General features: G+C 40.4%; 1 protein-coding gene and 1 pseudogene across 9 annotated transcripts in view; both read left to right on the forward strand.

Annotated features, from left to right (window-relative positions):
- The window catches only part of TEC (tec protein tyrosine kinase), a 142,579-nt gene that overhangs the window by 12,789 nt on the left and 111,544 nt on the right, over positions 1 to 18,246 (forward strand). The window contains exon 2 of one of the 8 annotated variants that reach the window (XM_082462476.1): positions 11,410 to 11,541. The exons of the other annotated variants lie outside the window; for them this stretch is intronic. The gene's annotated coding sequence lies outside the window, so the exon portion shown is untranslated. The remainder of the gene's footprint in view (positions 1 to 11,409; positions 11,542 to 18,246) is intronic. 8 annotated transcript variants of the gene reach the window in all.
- On the forward strand, positions 1,008 to 9,118 carry LOC309661151 (large ribosomal subunit protein uL6 pseudogene; annotated as a pseudogene). Its single transcript has one exon. The product of its transcript is annotated as a large ribosomal subunit protein uL6 pseudogene (transcript).

Here is an 18,246-nt window from a genome sequence, read left to right on the forward strand (position 1 = left end):
GTCTTATTCATAATTGTATCCCCAGTGCCTGGCACATAATAGGTACTCAACACATTTATTGATTTGAATTGTCATCTTAGAGTTCATTCAGGGCCCCTGTATTGTATTCTGAGTTGAGCTTAATGAATCTTGACCCAGGGTTGATTATCCAAGTGCTGACTTGGCTCTCTCTTTCACCGGGTCACAGCTCACTCTTCAAGCTCACCCTTGTTCTAAATAATAATTGTCATGATTGTTATTATTACTAATAATAGCTACCATTTATTGATCACTTTATGTCAAGCATTGTGCTTAGCAGTTTATGTGCATTATATCATTTAATCTTTCCAAACAGCTCTAGAAGGTAGGTACTACTCTATTTTATAAGGAGGAAACTGAGGCGCTGAGAAATTAAGTAATTTACCTGAGGTCACCCAGCTAGTAAGTGTCAAAGCTGAAATTTAAAACCAGTTCTGTCTGACTTCAAAGCCCTTCTGTGCTTAAGCAACAAGACTGGGCTTCTTTTTTGGTATCTGGGGCCTGACTGACAAGTGACCACGCTGTCTATAGTAGACTTATTATTTGTTTGCCCAGACTTCCTTCCTCTGGGGAACATCTCTGTCCACAATCCATGTGGTTTGGGTGGGGTTGACACCAATGCCAGGGATGGTCATGTGACTCAGCTTTGGCCAATCTGAGAAGTGCCTTGTTCATCTGACCAAGTGATTGGTTCAGGGGTGAGCACATGACCCAGGCTCACTCAAATCAGGCTCCTTTTCTGCTCCAGTTTAGGAAAGGAGTCATTCTTTTCCTCTGGGATTTTTTGGCTGCTGGAGTGATATAGCCTAGAGCTCCTGGTGGCTATCTTTCCACTATATGGAGGAAGTTATATGAAGCAGGACAGAATGAACGAGGCTGGCATGCAGTGAGAAGTAGCACTGAGTGGTGGTGAGAGCACAGACAGCATCGTTTGAACCCCAGGATTCAGATGTGTCTGAAGCTTCCGGGACTTCTTGGTTATGTGAGCTAATACATTCTTTTTGCTGTTGTTGTGTGCCTAAATCTAGTTATTTGCAATTGAAAACCCTGCCTAATAGACAGACTTTTCAGAAGATATTTTTGTCTTGCCTTCCCCATTGGCATTCTCTGTCTATCGTTTGGATGAGCTCACTAGATCTTGGGCCTTGGTGCCTACTGTTGTCTGCCCCGTGCCTGGAGATCTTTTTTTTTTTCTTTTAAATTTTTATTTATTTATTTATTTATTTATGGCTGTGTTGGGTCTTCGTTTCTAGGTGAGGGCTTTCTCTAGTTGCGGCGAGTGGGGGCCACTCTTCATCGCGGTGCGCGGGCCTCTCACTATCGCGGCCTCTCTTGTTGCGGAGCACGGGCTCCAGACGCGCAGGCTCAGTAGTTGTGGCTCACGGGCCTAGTTGCTCCGCGGCATGTGGGATCTTCCCAGACCAGGGCTCGAACCCGTGTCCCCTGCATTGGCAGGCAGATTCTCAACCACTGCGACACCAGGGAAGCCCCGATCTTTGATCCCTGTAAACTCTGTACATGTTCAGCTTGCTTCTTCCCTTTCTGGTCTATGAGCCCTGCCCTAGTGAAGGGAGATACCACACCCAACCCAATCCCTCCCTGATACTCCCCCCAACCCGCTACCCCCATGGCATAGCCCACTCATAGGGATAAGGATTGTGCCATGAGTGGAACACTAGGGAAATCTGTTCTTTGCAGACATTAGAAAAATTACTCATCAACGTACTTTTGAATGTTGATCAAAGACTGTTGAATTCTTAACTCATCTGGCCCCTGACACTGTCTGGGATCTCAGCCAGTTTAGGTTAAGGCATCGCCTCTTATCCCCAGTTTCCTTGGCTCCCAGCCTTTATGGTCAGCTGTCTTCTTATGTACTCTCAACTGCCCTGTGATTCTGAGCTTCCATCCTTCTACTGGCTTCCTTCCCAAATCTTTCCGGTGGCCCTCTGAGGGCATTGTTCCATTGTGAATCAGCATTCCCACACCCCAGCCATCTCACAGAGTGAAAACACTCCCGTTTCTGCAGCTCTCTCTGCTGTAGCCTTCTCTTGGCTTCCCTTTGCTGCTTCCAGGTCATGCCACAACCCTTTCTCCTTTAGCGTTCAAGCCATTCATGCAAATACCCTTCTGGTTTCTCCTTTTGTCACCAACCTCTTGGTCATTCTGCTTGATAGACTCACCTGGTTCATGGTCTTCTCTTCCAGCTCTGCCATCTCTGCATTCATATGTACAACTAACTTTCTGTATCTGTGATAAGTTGTGCAGTAGCCTTGAGGTAGTTAAAAGGAGTAGCTAATTGTGGCTAGAGTGGGATATAAGGGAGACTTCATAAAAGAGATTACCTATGATCAGGACCTTAAAAAATGAGTAGGATTTCAACAGGTGCTCTTCTAGGCGGAGAGAACAGCTCAAACAAAGGCATGGGGATGTGAAAATATTTAGTTGCTTGAGCTCTTGGAAATAAATGGTAGGATGGGAAGAGGGAACCCAGATGGGATTTGACATGATTATATGTACTTAAGATTAAGGAATAACCCTAAGGAGGATCCAGCGTGGAGAATGCAAGCGAAGGACCAGCCTTTATTATTTTTTATTTATAGTTTTTTAAAAAATTAATTAGTTTATTTTTGGCTGCGCTGGGTCTTCGTTGCTGCACGCGGGCTTTCTCTAGTTGCGGCGAGCAAGGGCTGCTCTTCGTTGTGGTGCACAGGCTTCTCATTGCAGTGGCTTCTCTTGTTGCGGAGCACGGGCTCTAGGCGCGTGGGCTCGGTAGTTGTGGCACGCGGGCTTCAGTAGTTGTGGTTCGCGGGCTCTAGAGCGCAGTCTCAGTAGTTGTGGTGCACAGGCTTAGTTGCTCTGCAGCATGTGGGATCTTCCCGGACCAGGGCTCAAACCTGTGTTCCCTGCATTGGCAGACAGATTCTTAACCACTGCGCCACCAGGGAAGTCCCCACCAACCTTTATTATTAAAGGGAGAAGTACTTTGAAGTTTTCAGGCATAGGAGGATATTGTAAATTACAAGACTGAAACTCCATTGGGTTGATTATAAAAAGGAGAAGAGGAGTAATTAAAGCAGTTGAAGGAAGTCCATAATAAGACTGAGGATGAAGAGAGAAGGGATAGTGGAAGAAAAGGTGGGAGGATTTGCAGAGCATACTGGTTATGAGGGTGCAGGGAGCAGGGCAGAGAAACCAGGCAGGACATCTGCTGCTTAGGAGATGGGAGAGATTGAGGCCCTGCCTGGTGACAGGTGATTTGAAAGTGTAGGATGCTGGGGGAAAACAGCTGCATACCAGATGTGAATCAAAGTAGTTGGCCTTTTAATTACCTTATGTATAAAGAGTAAGATGTTTATTTCATGATGGTAAAAATGACTTAAATTATGTAAGCTTGGGAATTCCTTGGTGGTCCAGTGGTTAGGATTCTGCGCTTTCACTGCCGAGGGCCCAGGTTCAGTCCCTGGTTGGGGAACTAAGATCCTGCAAGCCATGTGGCATGGCTAAAAAAAAAAAAAAAGTAAGCTTAAGATGTTTCTCAAACTGTTCTATAGAATACTACAACTCTGGGAGATGTTAATCAGGTTAATCAGGTTCAAGGGAAATAGAATGAGTTCTATGATCAAATAAGGTTGGGAAATACTGCATTCTATATGATTCACAGAGCCTATTCACGTATTAAAGGTTTTGAGAAATGCGCACAAGGAACCAGTTTGACATTGTTTAACCCAGATTTCCCCAAATATATTTGTTTATTCAGCAAGCATGCAGTAAACACATACTATGATAGTATAATTTGGCCACTGTGCTGGCCACTGGTCCTGCAGTAGAGAATAAAATCAGCCTGTGTCCCTGCCCTTGTGAGATTATGGTCTGGTGTAATCTAACAGGTTTTGAATGTTCTGGAACAGCTTGGGAAGCTTTGAGGTAACGTGTTTAGATATTCTTGTTTGTGGTCTGCAGTGGAGCAGAGCAGATTATCTGCCAGCCTGTCTCTCTGCATCCCTGTCTCTGCATTACGCCAATACCTCCACTTCTTCTCAGAATGTTTCCTGCAGCTCCTGCCTTGGGGATGGACAAAGCTGATGACAAGGTAACTTTCAGGTCTGGGAAGTTGGTGACTTGCCCGAGGTCACCCAGCTAGTTAGTGGAAGAACCAGAGCCAGAACCTAGCTCTTTGGATTCTAGGTCCTATGCTCATTCCATTCTTGGTGAGAAGGGACAATTTGGAATGCCTAAAAACTGAAAAAAAATTAGGTAGACTAACAGGTTGAGTGAGATACTATGGATTATGCCAATTTCATCAATAATAGCGGGGCTGATTTAGATATCACCACCACCACCACCATCATTGCCATCACTAATGTTGAGTAATTACTGTGATCCATGTACTGTACTAAGTGCTTTATATATATTTAATTTCTACAACAACTCTGCAAAGTAGTAATTATTACCCCATTTTATAGATGAGGAGACAAGTTCAGAGAGGTGAGTGATGTATCCATGTTTACACAGCTAGGAAGGAATAGAGCCAGGCTTCCATTCTAGGCTGTTTTTAGAGTCCACACGCTTAACTTCATTTTATATTAGGTGAGTTTATTTTTTTGTTTGCTTCTAAAATTTCCTCTCAGAATCAGTCTGTCTTTTTTCCCGCGCCATTTCAGCTTGCCTGGCTCTTTCTCTTTGTAAAAACCTGATCTCAGGGACTTTCCTGGTGGCGCAGTGGTTAAGACTCCACGCTCCCAATGCAGGGGGCCTGGGTTCGATCCCTGGTCAGGGAACTAGATCCCACATGCATGCCGCAACTAAGAGTTCCCATGCCACAACTAAGGAGGCTGCAGGCTGCAACTAAGGAGCTCACCGTCCGCAACTAAGGAGCACACATGCCGCAACCAAGACCCGGCGCAACTAAATAAATAAAATAAATATGAAAAAAAAAGCCCTGATCTCAGAAAGGATCTGATCTTTTATTTATTCCATGTCAGGTAGCATTCTTCAAGTATTTAGTGAGTACTTACTATGTGAAGGAACTATTTTAGGAGCTGAGGATCCAGTGGTGAATACACAGACTAGGTTCCTGCTCGTGTGGAACTCACAATCATTGGGGGGATCACACAATTAAAAACAATCAATAAAAATGTCACATAGTGATGAGTATCATGCAGAAAATTAAAATCCCTGTTTTAATTTAACCAGAGTGACTGGTTATCTACTTTAGATTGTGTGGTCAAGGGAAGGCCTTTTTGTGAAAGTGACATTTAGGCTGAAATATGAGTTATAAGAAGTTATTTAGAGAGTGAGCAAGAGGGAACAAGTGGAGTGACTTTCTAGGTAGAGGGAACATGATTTGCAAAGACCTCGCCATGCTGTGAGTTTGCTGTGTGTGAAGGACAGGAAGAAGGCTGGTGTGGCTGATGCATAGTGGGTCAGGGAGAGAGTGGTACTAGATGAGGTTGGACAAGTAGGTGATGTACTAAGTTAAGAGATTTTTAGTCTAAATTCAGGGAGGCCATTAGGGGGTTTAAGTAGGACTGAGGACATAAGCTGATTTATGTTTTTAAAAGTTTGTGTTGATTGATGAATGGAGAAAGGATTATAAGAAGATAAGGAAGGAAGCAGTGAGACCTAGTAGGAGGATGCTAAAGTAGTCCTGACAAGGGATGATGGTGGCTGTATCAGTTATTGCCACAGTAATGCCATGCAACAAACATCCCCATAAACTTAGTGGCATATAGGAATAAGGATTTATTTTTGCTCGAGTCAGTGGGATGGTTGGGTAGTTCTGCCGTTCTGGGCCAGGCTCAGCTGATCTTGACTGGGCTTCCCCATGTCTATGATCAGCTGTCGGTCAGGTAGGTAGCTCTGCCATATTGCCTGGTTTTCCTGATGTGTTTGGCAGGGCCAGATGGCTGTCAGCTGTCTAGTATAGCCTCGGCTGAGGTGGCTGGGACAACTTTGCTCTCCTCTGTGTGTTTATGTTACATCCCTCTAGTAGGCTAGCCTGGGCTTATTCTCAGGCTGGCCCAGTCATAGTCTCATGGTGATCACAAAGAAGCAAAAAGGAAGTAGAAATGAGTAAGCAGATTTTTAAGCCTTAGCTTGTGTCAAATTTTCTACTGTCCCATTGGTCAAGGCAAGTTGCAAGAGTACATCCACAGTTAGTATAGGAGGGCGTTGCCAAAGAGCAGGGATACAGAGAGGTGTGAAAAGATGCAGAGAGGCATGAAAAATCAGGGCCATTAGTGCAATCAATCTACTGCACTAATGGGAGAAAAGCGAAGTAGAGACTTGAATATTCAAGTTTAGAATATTTTGGAGGTACAGTGTGAGGACCATGCTGATGGATTAGAATTGAGGTATGAGGGAGAGGAATGAATCAAAGATAACTCTTAGATTTTTGGCTGGGCAGCTGGGCAGATGGTGAGGCCATTTACTCAGATAGCAAAGACTAGGTAAAGAACAAATTTTAGAGGACTACCTAGCACTCTGTTTTAGCCATGTTATGTTTGGGATACTTGTTAGATAGTCAAATAAAGATGTCAGGTTTGCAGTTGAATATATAAATCTGAGGTTCTTGGGGACAGGGCTAAAGATGTAGATTTCAGGGTTATCAACCTATAGATGGTATTTCAAGCCATCCAACTGGATGAGGCAGCCCCTGAGGAGGAGGTATAGATGAAGAAGCAAAGCAAGCCCAGGATAGAGCCCTGGTGCACACCGGTGTTTAGAAGTAAAGCAGAAAAATAGAAGCCAGCAAAGGAGACTGAGAAGGTGCAGACTCTAAGATTGGAGAAAAATCCAGGAAACTTTGGTGTCCCAGAGAACCAAGAGAATCTAAGCATTTCAAAGAGAGAATGGTCAGCTGTGTTTAACACTGTTGGGAGAGACAAGACCTGGGAAGTGACCATTGGGTCTGGCAACAAGGCTGTTCTTGGTGACTTTGACAAATGCAGTCTTAGTAGAATGATGGAGACAGAAGCCCAACTGGAGCAGTTTGAGGAAAGCACATGAGTTGAGAAGCAGGGACAGCAACCCTAATCCTGTCTTGCAAGAACTTTTGCTGTAAAGGGACTCAGAAGTGATATGGTAGCTGGACGTGAATGTGGGTCATGGCAGAGATTTATGTTTGGGAACGTAAGTGATGCTGCTGTACCAAAGGGGATGATCTAGTAGAGAAGGAACAGGTGCACCGAAGAGGGGGAAACTGTGGGCCAGAAATGTTTGAAATGGCAAGAGAGGATGGGATTGAGAATTTAGGATAAACTTAGTTGGTGCGTTACCTTCCTCAGGGGTACTTGGGTGGCTGTGTTTTATTTCTCATTTTGGAATGAAGAGGTATATTTACCATTGGAACAGTTTCAGCCATCTCTAGGGTAGGGAAGAATATGAGTTCTGTTGTGACACTGGGCAGACTGAATGCCTCTGTGTTGGGCTCATTCAGCTTCTGTTGTAGAGAAGAGACCTCTTTGGAATTACTCTATCTCTGTTGGTGGTGTTCAGTTTTTCTTATAATGATAGAAAAGCTGATAAATTCAGTTTCTTAGATTTTGATATGGGGAGCAAGTTTGGCAGGTCCTGGGCAGAGCTAAGAAGGGAATGTGAATGAATGTGCCACTTCCTCCTCCAGGTTCCTATACCAGTATGACTTGATGTTTTGATCAATTCAATAGATCCTAGATCAGGCACGTGTTCTGGAATTCCAGCTGAGAGGTAGAAGTTTTGCCTTTTATGCTTTTTAAGCCACTGTTACTTCAATTTGAAAGTATAATGTAAAGCAACTATATTTAATAAATGGTAATTTTAAATGTATTTTGTTTAAGGTCAAGCGTACATTTGGTGGTATTTAAGCAGCTATTTTCATCAGCCTTCCTGGGGTCTGTGCTTTGTGTGTGGTGGGTGAGGATGGCGGTGTGAAGAAATGCAGTACCCTGTCTTAGAGTGTCTTTACAGCCTTGGAAGATTTTTTGTTCAGTTGCTTTGAATCTGCTTTGCTATTTCACTCGTTTAAATTATTGGTGTCTACTCATCCAATTCATATTGTGAATTGAGAACCACATCTGTCGCCACTCTGCCTTTTACAGCTTTCTGATTTGGTGGAAGTAATACTGAAAAGGACATCTGCTAGGGTCTTAGTAATTCTTATATATAGCAGTCTGAGGACTGTTAATTCAGAGTTAGCAGAACTATCATGAAGTCAAGAAGCAAGACGTAAATCAGATGAAGTCAGAGTCTCAAAATGTAAATGTTTCTAGTGTGAAGCTGTAGATCTTTGGAACTGTTGCTGTTTTTTGTTACATTAGGTCTTTCAGGAGGGTATATCTGAAAATACTTGGCCTATCAGGAAGGTGGTACCTATTAGCCTACAAAAATTTTTACAACAAATATATTGATTATTTTATCGTTAATGTAATATTTACATTTCTGTCACATATTGGAGAGTAAGTCTTAAACTAAATTTCATTCAACGTTTGTTGAAAATGAGCTTAAGATAGTGTTTAACACTCTTTGCCACATCTGCTGCGAGAATGAAGACCATTCTCAGCACTCCGACTGTTGACATTCCAGAAAATGTCATTACTTTGAAGGGATGCACAGTTATGGTGAAGAGCCCTAGAGGCACCCTGTGGAGGGACTTCAATCACATTAGTGTAGAACTCAGTCTCCTTGGAAAGAAAAAGAAGAGGCTCCGGGTTGACAAATGGTGGGGAAATAGAATGGAACTGGCAACTGTTAGCACGACGTGTAGTCATGTACAGAACATGATCAAGGGTGTTACCCTGGGCTTCCGTTACTAGATGAGGTCTGTGCTTGCTCACTTCCCCATCAATGTTGTTATTAAGGAGAATGGTTCTCTTGTTGAAATCCAAAAATTTTGGGGTGAAAAATACAACTGCAGGGTTTGGATGAGGCCTGGCGTTGCTTGCTCAGTATTTCAGGACCAGAAAGATGAGTTGATTCTTGAAGGAAACGACATTGAACTTGTGTCAAATTCAGCTGCTATGATTCAGCAAGCCACAACAGTTATAAAAACAAGAATATCAGAAAATTTTTGGATGATATCTATGTTTCTGAAAAAGGAACAGTTCAGCAGGCTGATGAATAAGATCTGAGTGGTCAGGCTATAGAAACAGCAAGATGCCAAATGATTTTCGGACTCGTTTGTGATATTTTAAAGATGCAATAAAACCTCTTTTGATTTGGGGGAAAAAAAAAAGTAGATAGTGTTTAACAGATGTAGCCCAAGGATCATTTCTATTTACCTAATTCTGTACTGTACTCCTGTTTCTTGAGTTAACAAGAAAACCTGTCTAGCTCAGCCCAGAGAGAAGTGATTTTATCAGGCTTTATTTACTAAGCTATTATCAAGTGTTAATATAAGAAATAGCCAGGTGAGGAATGTTTTTATAATTTCTGCCCAAACTTCTATTGAAGATGTATCATGTAATATCTTTCATTGTCCTTTATGATCATATAAACTAGTTTGTCCTTAGAATTTAATGACAGGGAAAGTTTTTCTTTTGATCAATTGGTTTGTATCTTATGATAAAAAATTATTGTCCTGTGAAGCATTATGTTATCCTTTGTTCCCTGGATTTTGAGAAGCTCCAAATCTAATGCTCTGATTATCAGTGTGCAGTAACATTGTAGTATCTGTGCGTTCAATTTAGGGGAATTAAACTCTATGGGTTAACAAAGAAAAGAGAGAAAGAAACAACATTTTTTTAAAAGCTTGGACCCCTTTTTAAAAATTTAATTATTGTTTTATTTTGGAGTATAGTTGATTTACAATGTTGTGCTAGTTTTAGGTGTACAGCAAAGTGATTCAGTTATATATATACATATATCCATTCTTTGTCAGATTATTTTCCCATACAAGTTAGTACAGAATATTGAGTAGAGTTCTCTGTGCTATACAGTAGGTCCTTGTTGATGATCTGTTTTATATATAGTCGTGTGTATATGTTAATCCCAACCTCCTAATTTATCCACCCCCCCCCCCACCCCGACCTTTCCTCTTTGGTAACCATAAGTTTGTTTTCTAAGTCTATGGGTCTATTTATGTTTTGCAAATAAGTTCATTTGTATCATCTTTTTAGATTCCAAATATAGGTGATATCATATGATATTTGTCTTTCTCTGACTTACTTCACTTAGTATGATAATCTCTGTGTCCATCCATGTTGCTGCAAATGGCATTATTTCATTCTTTTTTTAATGGCTGAGTACTATTCCATTGTATATATGTACCACGTTTTCTGTTTTCTTAAATAAATTTATTTATTTAATTTATTTATTTTTGGCTGCATTGGGTCTTTGTTGCTGCACGCGGGCTTTCTCTAGTTGTGGCGAGCGGGGGCTACTCTTCCTTGTGGTGCGCGGTCTTCTCATTGCGGTGGCTTCTCTTGTTGTGGAGCACGGGCCCTAGGCGCATGGGCTTCAGTAGTTGTGACACGCGGGCTCAGAAGTTGTGGCTCACAGGCTCTAGAGCACAGGCTCAGTAGTTGCGGCACACGGGCTCAGTTGCTCTGCGGCATGTGGGATCTTCCCAGACCAGGGCTTGAACCCGTGTCCCCTGCATTGGCAGGCGGATTCTTTTTTTTTTTTTTTTTAATTTTTATTTATTTATTTATTTATTTTTGTCTGTGTTGGGTCTTTGCCTCTGTGCGAGGACTTCCTCCAGCTGCGGCAAGTGGGGGCCACTCTTAATCGCGGTGCGCGGGCCTCTCACCACCGCGGCCTCTCTTGTTGCGGAGCACAGGCTCCAGACGCGCAGGCTCAGCAGTTGTGGCTCATGGGCCCAGTTGCTCCGCGGCATGTGGAATCTTCCCAGACCAGGGCTCGAACCCGTGTTCCCTGCATTAGCAGGCAGATTCTCAACCACTGCGCCACCAGGGAAGCCCGGCAGGCGGATTCTTAACCACTGCGCCACCAGGGAAGCCCCTGTACCACATCTTCTTTATCCAGTCCTCTGTCGATGGACATTTAGGTTGCTTCTGTGTCTTGGCTATTGTAAATAGTGCTGCAGTGAGCACTGGGGTGCATGTGTCTTTTTGAATTACGATTTCTCCATATATATGCCCAGGAGTGGAATTGCTGAATCATATGGTAGCTCTATTTTTAGAGAAGCAATTTAAAGAGTGTCGTGCTTCTATTCACCATTTTACTTTGGGAGCATATGCCCCAGAGGGTGTGTGCATTGGGAGATGCAGGAACCTCCCGCTTCCTTGTCTTAGTCTGCCAAGGTTTTTCCATGAGCATCTCATAGTGCCAAATGTGATTTTAGTGGTTAAAGATAAGTTTTTCACACAAACTGTCCCTTGAGTCCAAACCAACTATTGATACTTTATCTGATACTAAATCAAATAACCAAAAATCTGTTTTTCTCTCTGCTAGGTTGTTAGATTGTTTGCAAAAAGTCCTCCATAATTCCTTTCCCCGTACGTACTCCACCTTGAAGAATCACCTCCAATTCTGAATCTGGGCTTGGCCATGTGACTTGCTTTGGCCAATGAGATAATAGCAAAGGTAAATCATTCAGAGACGTGAAATGTGTTGTGTATTGGGGCTTGCTCTCTCTTACTGCTCTTGGAACCTTGAGAACTACATGTATAAATCCAGGTTGTCCTGTTGAAGAGACCACATGGAAGGGAAGTGAGGTGTCCTGGCTGATAGCCTGCAAGTGCTTGAAATGTGAGTGAGGCCGTCCTAGACATGCAGGCCAGAATTGCCCACCCAACAGAATCAGGAGCAACAATACATTTTTATTGTTTTTATGCTAGTAGTTATGGAGTGGGGTTTTTTGGTGGTGGTCATTCTCATCAAAAGCTAACTAATATAACTTCCAGTGCTAGTGGACATTTTTGCTGATGCTATGTTGGACTTATCCAGGGATAGTATGGCCATGTCTTCTGTGGAATGTTCAAGGCTAATTTTGATTATATTCAGTTTCTGCTGTACATGCTGATGTGAGAACCAACCTCCACATAAGCTTTGGTTCCACTCTGTTTTATTCCTTCCTTTTGGTTTCTAATTTCTCCTTTTACTTTTAATTCTCATCTGTATGTTGTTTACATGTTGTGCCTGTATTTTCTCTTACATTTCTTTTATTGAGAATAAATTCAGGTAACATAAAAACCACCATTTGAACCATTTTAAAGAGCACAGTACTGTGGTTTTTAGTATCAATATATTTACAGTGTTGTATAACCACCACCACTATCTAATTCCAGAAGATTTATATCACTCAAAAAAGAACCCGATACTCTCTCCCCTGCCCGCCCCCCCCCACCCCATTCTTCCTTCATCCCATCCAAACAGTAATCTACTTTTTTTCTCTATTGATTTGCCTATTCTGGACATTTCATATAAATGGAATGAATACAACATGTGGCCTTTTGTGCCTGGCTTCTTTTCCTTAGTATAATGTTTTCAACGTTCAGTCATGTTGTACTGTGTATCAGTACTTCATTCTTTTTTATGGTGGAATAACATTCCATTGTATGGGTATATATATATATATAGAGAGAGAGAGAGAGAATAAATAAATATATATATATCTATATATATATCACCATTCATCAGTGTATGAGCATTTGGATCGTTTCCACTTCTTGGCTCTTATGACTAATACCACAATGAGCATTACAAGCTTTTGTGTGAATATATGTTTTCAGTTCTCTTGGGTATATACTTAAGAGTGGAAATGCTGTGTCATAGCTTAACTCTGTGTTTAACTTTTGAGGAACTGCTGAAATGTTTTTCACAGTGGCTGCACCACTTTACACTAGTAGTATTTGAGGATTCCAGTCTTTCCATATTCTTGTCAATCCTTATTTTCCTTTTTTTTTTTGATTATAGCCATTCTAGTGTGTGTGTAGTAGGATCTCATTGTGCTTTTGATTTATATTTTTCTAATAACTAGTGATGCTGAGCATCTTTTCATATGTTTATTAGCTTTTTGTACATCTTTGGAGAAATGTCTATTTAAGTCCATTACCTGTTAAAATTTTGTTGTTGTTGTTCAGTTGTAAGTGTTCTTTATATATTCTGGATACTAGACTCTTATTGGGTATATCATCTGCAAATATTTTCTCCCATTCTGTGGGCTGTCTTTCCACTTCCTTGGTAGTGTCCTTAGACATACAGAAGTTTTTAAGTTGAAGTCCAGTTTATCTATTTTTCTTTTGTTGCTTGTGCTCTTGGTGTCATGTTTAAGAAACCATTATCTAATCTAAAATTATGAAAATTTACAGCTACGTTTCCTTCTGAGAGTTTTTTGATTTGAGTTCTTACATTAAGTCTTTGATCCATTTAGAAATCATTTTTGTTTGTGGTGTGAAGTAGGGTTCTAAATTCATTCATATCCAGTTGTCCCAGCACCATTTATTGAAAAGACTACTCTTTCCTCATGGAATGGTCTTGGCATGCTCGTCAAAAATCAGTTGATCATAGATATATGGGTTTCTTTCTGGACTCCCAATTCTATATCGTTGATCTGTGTATCTATCTTTACCACACTGTTTGGATTACTGTAATATTGTAGTAAGTTTTGAAATTGGGAATGTGAGTCCTCCAACCTTTTTTTTTTTTTTTTTCAAGATTAACTTGGCTATTCAGCATTACTCTATGAGTTTTAGGATCAGCTTGTCCATTTGTACAAAAAAAGAAAAAAAAATAGGCAGTTGGAATTTTGATAGAGTTGGTTGAATCTGTAGAGCCATTTGGAAAGTTTGTTATTTTAGCAATATTAGGAATTTCAATCCATGAACATGGATGACTTTCCCTTTATTTAGGTCTTCTTTAATTTCTTTCAACAACATTTTTTGGTTTTCAGTGCATAAGTCTCACACATCCTTGGTTAAATTTTGTTCATGTATTTTTTTTAATTTATTGAAGTGTAGTTGATTTACAATATTGTGTTAATTTCTGCTGTACAGCAGAGTTATTCAGTTATACATATATATATATTCTTTTTCATATTCTTTTCCATTACATTTTATTACAGGATATTGGATATAGTTCCCTGTGCTATACAGTAGAACTTTGTTGTTTATCCATTCTATATGTAATATTTTGCATCTGCTAATCCCAAACTCCCAATCCATCTCCCCAACTCCCCTCCCCCTTGACAACCACAAGTCTGTTCTCTATGTCTGTGAGTCTGTTTCTGTTTCATAGATAAGTTCATTTGTGTCATATTTTAGATTCCACATATAAGTGATATCATATGGTATTTGTCTTTCTTTTTCTGACTTACTTCACTTAGTATGATAATCTCTATGTCCATCCATGTTGCCGCAAATGGCATTATTTCATTCTTTTTTTAATGGCTGAGTACTATTCCATTGTATATATATACCACATCTTCTTTATCCATTCATCTGTCGATGGACATTTAGGTTGTTTCCGTGTCTTAGCTATGATAAATAGTGCTGCTATTGTTCATGTATTTTTATTGTAAGGTGTCTCAATTTCTCACTGGATGTACACAAGGTATAAATTATAAAGCAATAAAAATAAAAATTTTAATGTAGCTTGTCAGCTATCTAATGTAGCCAGACTTTTACTATAGAAGTCTGGGAGTAAGGACACTAGATTTCTAGTCTCAAAGGTATTATTATTGTTGTTGTTGTTATATTGGTTACATTCTCTTTGCTTTTATTTATTTATTTATAAAGAGGTACTTGCTACGGGACTCTTGCACATTTTAATTTCTTAGTGATTAATAGTAACATTATGAAAAATAAATTAAAATGATAACACTAGGATGAAACACTTACATGACTCTTAAGTGCCACGTACTCTTCTGAGTGCTTTATGTGTACGAACTCATTTAATGAAATGAAATACTGAGTGGGGGTGCAGTTTTTTTTTTTTTTAATAAATTTATTTACTTATTTTTGGCTGCGTTGGGTCTTCGTTGCTGCGCGCAGGCTTTCTCTAGTTGCAGCCAGCAGGAGCTACTCTTCGTTGCGGTGTGTGGGCTTCTCATTGTGGTGGCTTCTCTTGTTGCGGAGCATGGGGTCTAGGCACACGGGCTCAGTAGTTGTGACTCGCAGGCTCTAGAGCACAAGCTCAGTAGTTGTGGTGCACGAGCTTAGTTGCTCCGCAGCATGTGGGATCTTCCCGGACCAGGGCTTGAACCCGTATCCCGTGTTGGCAGGCGGATTCTTCTCAACTGCTGCGCCACCAGGGAAGCCCAGGGGTGCAGTTTTAAAAGTTAAAGGACTGTGTGATTGTGTGTTTGTGTGTGTGAAACCTTACCTTCTGAATGACATTGAAAAAAGGACTGTGTGATTGTGTGTTTGTGTGTGTGAAACCTTACCTTCTGAATGACATTGAAAAAAAACAACCCATAATTTTAGCCTAGAGTTCTTAAAAAATTGCTATGGTGAGTAGTTAGTTTTTAAAAATTTAGATACTGATAACAGTATTAATGAACAAAGAGAGAGAGCTAGTATTTGTCAACTCAGCTTTTTTGGACTCTGATATTTATATTATCAGTAGAGAGGTTTGGACCTAGTGATTTCTAATTATTGGAGTGCCTAGCTCTCATTTTCTGTAATCAAATAACCTGAATATGAATAACCTGGGTACACCCCTGTCCTCTGTGTGGCATTTGAGAAGGATGTTGCAGGGGAGGGCTCTTTAAGGCATTAAAGAGAAACCCCACTGGAGTGTAAGCTCCAAGAAGGCAGGGCCTGTGTTTTCCCTTGCACTGTTGTATCTCTGTCACAGCGCTTGGTATACAGTAGATTTTAAACAAACCTTATTTGGTTGAAAAATGAATGAACAAACAAACACAAGGCTGGAAAGGAATCATTTTGGATTTCGATTTCTTTTTGATAGTGGAAATAGCATTCTCTCCTTTGAGAGTATGTGTGCGTATTTGGATGGGAATGGGGGAGAGGAAGGATTACTGAAATAGAATATATTTAAATGAATAGAAGCTGTTTTTACTGTTTGTTTTTCTTCAAACTCACCTTGCATTTCATGAGGCTGAGCCCTTGCTCCACTATCTTCCTTGGGTGACAACTAACTCAGCCTTTACCCAGCTCAGACATCATCTTCTCTGATTATCTTTCCACCTCCTACCTCTGGGCAGAGCTGAAGCTTGTATCCATCTGTGGTGTAGCACTTATCACGTGGTTAATGACATCATTAGCTTCTGTCATATATGTCCTTTTTCCTAGGCTGTGGACACCTTACTGGATGTATCTTATGCTTTATTTTGTGTCCCAGAACCTGATAACATATCTGGCACTTAGCAGATGCTCAGTTAACAGTTGTTGAATGTGTAGATGTGTATCAGTTCAGAACAAAGGTATGGCAAAACCAACTTACAGGAAAGCCCGCTTTCCTGTTTGCTGTTTTTAAGAAACTTTACATGCATTTTTCTGATTTACGCCTCATGATACTCCTTTAAGGTTGGTATCGTTATCCTCATTTTATAGGTAAGGAAATAGTCTCAGAGGAGTTAAGTAACTTGCATGAAGTTATACAGCTAATAAATGGCAGAGCTAAGATTTAGAGCCAGGTCAGTCAGACTCAAAAGTTCAGGTTCCTGTAGGCAAAACATTCTCTGACATAAATCGTAGAAATGTTTTCTTAGGTTGTTCTCCCAAGGCAATAGAAATAAAAGCAAAAATAAACAAATGGGACCTAATCAAACTTATAAGCTTTTGCACAGCAAAAGAAACTGTAAACAAAATGAAAAGACAACCTATGGACTGGGAGAAAATATTTGCAAACAATGTGACCAACAAGGGTTTAATTTCCAAAATATACAAACAGCTTATACAATTCAGTAACAAAAACCAAACAACGCAATCAAAAAATGGGCAGAAGACCTAGACATTTCTCTAGAGAAGACATTCAGATGGCCCATAGGCACATGAAAAGATGCTCAATATCACTAATGATCAGGGAAATGCAGGTCAAAACTACAATGAGGTATTACCTCACACTGTTCATAATGGCCATCATTAAAAAGCCCACAAACAATAAGTGCTGGAGAGGGTGTGGAGAAAAGGGAACCCTCCTACACTGTTGGTGGGAATGTAAATTGGTGAAGCCACTATGGAAAACAGCATGGAGGTTTCTTAAACAACTAAAAATAGAGTTACCATATGATGCAGCAATCCCACTCCTGGGCATGTATCCGGAGAAAACCATAATTCGAAAAGATACATGCACCCCAATGTTCATAGCAGCACTATTCACAATAGCCAAGACATGGAAGCAACCTAAATGTCCATTGACAGATGAGTGGATAAAGAAGATGTGGTACATATATACAATGGAATATTACTCAGCCATAAAAAAGAATGAAATAATGTCGTTTGCAGCAACATGATGGACCTGGAGATTATCATACTAAGTGAAATAAGTCAGACAGAGAAAGACAAATATCATATGATATGACTTATATGTGGAGTCTAAAATATGATACAAATGATCTTATTTATAAAACAAAAACAGACTCACAGACATAGAAGACATAGAAGACAAGCTTATGGTTACCAAAGGGGAAAGGGGGTGGGAGAGGGATAAATTAGGAGTTTGGGATTAGCAGATACAAACTACTATGTATAAAATAGATAAGCAACAAGATCCTACTATATAGTACAGGGAACTATATTCAATATCTTGTAATAACCTATAATGGAAAAGAATATGAAAAAGAATCTGTATATGTATAGCTGAATCACTTTCTTCTACACCTGAAACTAACACAACATTGTAAATCAACTATACTTCAATTAAAAAAAAAATAGTTCAGCTTCCTTCTACTAAATCATGCTGCTTAGCCAGAAGTTCTAACGTAAGCAGCTGGTGAAATAAGGTAACGGAGGGTGACATAGGGAAAGGAATCTTTAGTATAATGTTTAAAGAACCATTGTTTATGTCTTTTGCAGCTCTGTCAGGGAACATATTAAAATTTTGAGAGTTAACATGTCAAAAGGTATAGACCTGCCTTCTAGATGGTTGAATTTTCTGTGTTTAATACCGTAGTAATATAGGGAACAGGTGGGTTTCTACAATGTTGAGCTACATAGAATTTTAGGGCTAAAGACTACGTTAGAGCTCATCAGCTTCAGTGCATTAATCTTAGAGATGACATCATAGTGTCTCAGAGTTTGTGAGTTTTTGCTTTCCATTGCATTGTCAGCTAAGGGCAGAGAAGGTTCTTCTATACCATGAGGCTTACTTTTACATGTTAACAAGAGA

Source organism: Balaenoptera physalus (assembly GCF_965194825.1).
Source record: "Balaenoptera physalus genome assembly, chromosome: 5".
NCBI lineage: Eukaryota > Metazoa > Chordata > Mammalia > Artiodactyla > Balaenopteridae > Balaenoptera > Balaenoptera physalus.